Consider the following 5,612-nt stretch of genomic DNA (forward strand, 5'->3'; position numbering starts at 1 on the left):
ATTAAGAAGCGGCGAGAAGACTGGCTGGAAGAGCGGGCTTGTTCATCAAATAATACTGAAAATGAAAAAAACTTTGGTCTACACTTTGGCATTTTGTAGTGCTAGCGAAAATTGAAGTTTTCCTTTGGAGGTTAGCAAAGAACTCGCTCCCAACTGAGGACGTCTGAAAGCAGAGAAAAATGTCGCACCATGATAAGTGCTTTGTATGTGGAGCGCAAGATTCTTGAAAACACAACCTACTAGAATGCACTATGGCACGGTGCGTCTGGGCATTGGTAGACCATGACCTACTGTAACATATGATCGCTACGACGGAACCGTTAGCGAGAAGCTAGCTTTTCTCCATGATGGAGGTTTTAAAGTATGATGAGTTAGCGAGAATTCAGATGTCTTTCACTCTACGGACACTTTGGTTTGCACGAAGGAAACTCATACACAAGGGGATTAATCAGAGTCTATATGCTCCACATATGTCACAAAGTTCGTATTTGAGTTAGACCAGCTCAACGTGCCCCCCGAGACACATGCGATATCATGCGCTCCACCAGCTCAGGTTAGGGGGCGATGGATTCCACGAGCGGGAGGACATGTTAAGATAAATGTGGACACGGGTGTTTCATTTGATCACAATGTGGGCACTGTTGCTGCCATATGTCGTGATCGAGATGGCTCCTACTTGGGTTCTTCTTTATTGGTCATCCAGGGTCTGGTAGATCCCTCCACATTGGAGCCCCTTGCTTGCAGGTAAGCGCTCTCATTTGCACAAGACCTAGGAATGCAACATATTCACGTAGCTTCGGACTACAAACAGGTCGTCAATCACATTCACCAAGACATTGGAGGAAATTATGGCGGCATTATCAAAGAGATTTAGAATCTGTTAGAGTATTTACGTCATGTAATTTCTCCTTTGAACCTCGAGTTTCCAATTTTGAAGCTCAAAATATAGCTAGGCTTGGTGTTTCTCTCCCTCAATGGAGACATCTATGATTGAGCACACCTCATGATCCAACCGTTACTCCTGTAAACATTATTAATGATCAATAAAGCCAATCTATCTTTGCTCAAAAAAAGGGTGTGAACTGAAGATCGAAACGTACGAACCCGAGGATACGCCCCTTGCAAAGCATGTTGTGAAACACTGCTTCCTTTAAAAACACATTCTTTCCAGCAAAAGACGTTTTCCTTTTTGCGGCCCATCAATTGGCACGTCTGTAAAAAAGGCCTATTGCTCGTTTTTGTTCCAAGCCCGTATAAAGAAGTTTCAAATAAGACAGAATTACCGCCTTACCGGGTCACCTCCCTACTGAATGTTTTCCATTGGGGATACTGAATTGAATTCACCTAAGTTGGCGTATTCCGCGGATGTTTGTAAAACCAGTCTTGCATTATACCCCTTCATTCGAGTAATACGCAAGTCTTTTGTGTGTTCTCGAAAGAACATACTCCCTCCGTAAACTAATATAAGAGCATTTAGATCACTATTTTAATGATCTAAACGTTTTTATATTAGTTCACAGAGGGAGTACAAAACAAATTATTATTCATTTACCTTCGTACTCTGGCTGAGGAAACGATGAAACTCAGGTACCCGGTTTCCCTACATGATTAAAGCCATAGCACTAGTCTCTGAACATAATGCCGGGGTACTCCCCTTCTCAAAAGAAAAGAAAAAAAATCCCTGCACATAGTCCAGCACACGTTTCTGAACACTAAATCTACTGCACGCAGGCACCCATTTCCTAAGCAGCAGGCTAATGGAATGGAACTGATTTTATTTCGAACCTTCAACGGAACTGATTTTGTCAAATGTTGCCTTGCCATAACAACCACTTTTCACGGTGAAACGCGTAGTGGCAAATTCCCACATAGTAGTACGAACCAGAACTGTTAATCTTTCGTGAATCAACCTGTGGTTAAGATGGTTAGGTGGACAGTGGTATCCCCAACCCATCAGGGTTCAAATCCTGGTGCTCCCATTATTTCTGGATTTATTTCAGGATTTTCGGCAATGCGTTTTCAGTGGGAGAAGACGTTCCCATCGACGACGAGGCGCCTATGGTGACTTCGTAAATCTCAAAATGATATGCTGGCTCAGTCTCTCGGAGGTGCTCATAGGGGTAGGGTGTGCGTGTGTGCCTTCATAAGGATGAGTGTATGCGCATGTATATTAGCGCTTGTGTCTGTACTGATGCTAAAAAAAAAGAACTCTTAATCTTTCCCGGAAATATATACAGGGAGGGGATTCCCAAAGGGAGAAATCTAGAGACCTCGAAGGCACAAATTATGTACAATTTTCATAAGTACAAATCGAGCTCCCCAAACCCATAGACACAGAAGAAAGAATGAACACTCGACAAGGCAGGAGCCGAAGGCCTGTCCCGGCTCACCATTGTGATTGAGCTCTTCTAGCAGGGAGCACATGATCACGAGGCTCCCAAGCAGTCGACCAGGACACCATGCTGCCGCTTCTCCTAATCATCCCCAACGATTTTTGCGTTGGATCATCAGCTGGACATCAGCGAGCCATGGAAGTATTTCTCGGTGCTCTGCTCCCCCTTGGCTTTTGGCCAGAGAAATGCGAATGCCGGACGGCCAGCACGATGGAATTCTGACTTGTCGCCGGCGCGCCGTCCGTGCCTCAGCGACAGGGACAGACCGTACGGAAAAGCAGCGAAGCATCGGCGGGCGGACGGTTTGGCCATCTCACACGTCGCTTTCGCAGCCGTCGCCGTCGGCGTTGCGGCCGGCCTTCGGAGGCGGGTTCACGGAGAAGGACAAGCGGCCGAAGCCCCACTGCCCCACCTGGTACATCTCCAGCCACACCCTTTCCTCCTCGCTCGCGGCCGCGCCCTGATACGCCGCCGTCGCCACGTCGTCCTCACCTTTTGACGCGGCCTCGCCGGGACCAGGCTCCCGGTGGCCGCCCCCGCCCGCACACTTGGCGCCAGCGGCGCTAGGGCCAGGGCGGCCGCCCGCAAGGTCCATGTCGCGCACGCGCTTCTTGTGCTGCAGCTTCCCATGCCGCCGGCGCAGCCGCTGCACGCAGCGGCGGCCTACGGCGAGCGGGGCCTTGACGAGCGCCAGCCCCAGCAGGCTCACCACCGCGCACGGGCAGCAGCCGAGCGCGATGCAGTCCGCCAGCGACACCGCCACGCAGGAGCGGCACGACTGCGCAGTGCAGTCCGCGTGGTCGACCACGGCCGGCCCAGCGCCTTGGTCCCCGTCTCCGCCGCCGGCGCCGTGGTGGAACCGTCCGTGGCGCCGCGACATCGAGCCAGCACAGCGCCCCCGGCCGCTCCGACCGGTCAACGCCTCATGCCGCCTGTCCATTGTGAGAGGTGAGCAAGGCGACGGGAGCCGAGGAAATGGCCGACATGGGTCATGGCATCACGACGAAAGTAATACTTGTGGCAATTGAAACGGGGTGTTTTTGCGCGAGAGCGGTGTTTGGGAAGAAATAAAAAGGCGATTGAGCACAGTGGCCAGCAAACTGGCAATGTAGACAGGCACGTGCTGTAAATTAAGCCTCTGGACATGGACACATGCCAGTAAATGCGTCCGCCTGAAATAGAAAACCAAAGTTTGGCAGTAGCGAGGCATACCTGTTAAGATTTAAGATGATATGCCCGCTCAGTTTCACAAAGATGCTCACAGCGGTAAAATATGCGTGCATATACTTTGACGCTAATAAATCTCATAAACTCCATGATCAAGCAGCAACAAAAAAACAGCCCGCTGAGTTTCAAAATGAGGAGTTTCTCCCTGTGGTGGCGTGGCGTGGCGTGCCTTTCGCTTTTGCGCGGGGACGTAGGAGCAGCTGTGTTGGGTGCGTGGAGTGGGGCTTCCCATTCCGGTCTGGCTACTGTGCAGACACGTCGGACGGGTACAGCCGGAAACTGTAGCAGGCATCAGCGGCGTACGCGCCATGGATCTCTTGCCCGATTCCTGCCTGCCTGCCTGCAGCTTCGCGTGTGGGGGCCCGGGCCGGGCCGGGCCGCAGTAACTGCCGGCCTTTAGGTACGTTTACTTGTTGCTTGGCACAGATACGAGCCATTCAAAGGCCTGGGGTCCCTCCCTTTGGGTGGTGGATTGGACAGGTTGCTTTGTTTGTGACAAGTACACCAGATGATGATAAAGACGGGTCCAACTCCAAATAATGCCCTAGCCTTCTTTCACGCTTTGTTTCCTCTAGACCACGACTGTGTTTTTTCTTTTCTTCCTCCTCTGTTTCATTATTGGACGACGAGGCTGAGCTGGAGGTGGTACTACGAGTACGTGCCTGAGTGGCTTGGATGGAACATGTCGGACCAGGAGGAATCTGAATATTTTTTTTTTTGAGGGTATGCAAATTGCGTACCTTAGCTTTATAGAAGAAGAGAAATGAGACATACAACAACGTCAACCAGTCGCTGCGAACAACGAAGGCGACCCACTCCACACCTGGATCGAACAAGGACAACCAAAACCACCACAACACAACTACGACACAAAATGCCTGCCCTACACCGAACCCCTTGCCGCGTCTCGGCCGATGCTGAAGACCTTCGAAGAACAGCAACTCCAGCTTCCTTGGATAAGCCGGCGACGACCGTACATGGTGCCGAAGGAGAAAGATCTGGGCAGCGGTGAACGCCGGAGGAGCGCATCATGGGACCTCGAGTCTCCGAGCACAATGCTCCCAATAGAGTAACAACCTCAAGGACGTTGCCATCATGCCGATTCTACGAATCAAGGCTTTCGCCCCAGAGACAGCTGCCGATACAAGGTCGCGAGGAAGATGGCGTTGCACTCGGCGAAGCCTCCGGGAAGGTGAATGACACCCGTAGGTGCCATCAACGCCGGTCCGGCCACAACCGAACAAGATTTTCATCCGTAGCACCGCACACCTCCACGTCCCAAAGATCCCGGCCAGTCCCGATCAAATGCCTCACACCGCCGTCACCGCAGCAACTTGCCATCGAAGCCCCCCTCACTGCCGAGGGAACACGTCTAAAGCCATCACCTTCAACCTCGACTAGGAACCGCAGCAACCACCGAGTGGTGCACAGCCAGATCCGCCACAGTGGCCTTCACCCGCGCCAGGGGACTGCCACCAGAATGGATCAGAACCCGCACCTCCGACCACACTCCGGCACCCACACACGCCGCAAGCCTCACACGGCAGCAGCCGAACGCCCGCTGCCCGCCAAGTCCCTTCCTGGCCAGGCCTCGCAGCGCCGCCGCCGCCATGGCTGCGCTCGCACCGCCGCCACCGCCAGAGTCGATGCACCACCAGCATCCTCCATCCTGCTGCGCCCCGCGCAAGGCTTCGGGGACAACCGCCGCACACCCTGCCGTGAGCACCCCAAGGGCGCCTGCCACCGGACGAAGCAACCCACCACCGCCACCTCCGCAGAACAGGGCTGCTGCCAGAGCCTAGGCGCGCCGCGCCGCCAGAAGCTCCGCGTGCCAGATCCCGTCAAGGGAAGGGAGAGGGGGCCGCGACGCCCAAGCCGGTGCCGCTGCACTCGCCAGATCTGGGCCGCCCAGACCTCCCACGCCTGCGTTGCACCTCCATGCGCAGCCGAGCCGCACCACAGCGCGCCCTCCAGGCCAGGCGCAGACGCCCC

At 53.6% G+C, this 5,612-nt stretch overlaps 1 pseudogene; it reads right to left on the reverse strand.

Annotated features, from left to right (window-relative positions):
• Positions 1 to 2,192: 2,192 nt before the first annotated feature.
• The window catches only part of LOC123067526 (uncharacterized), an 88,512-nt pseudogene continuing 85,092 nt past the window's right edge, over positions 2,193 to 5,612 (reverse strand).

This window comes from Triticum aestivum, chromosome 3B (genome assembly GCF_018294505.1).
Source record: "Triticum aestivum cultivar Chinese Spring chromosome 3B, IWGSC CS RefSeq v2.1, whole genome shotgun sequence".
Classification (NCBI taxonomy): domain Eukaryota; kingdom Viridiplantae; phylum Streptophyta; class Magnoliopsida; order Poales; family Poaceae; genus Triticum; species Triticum aestivum.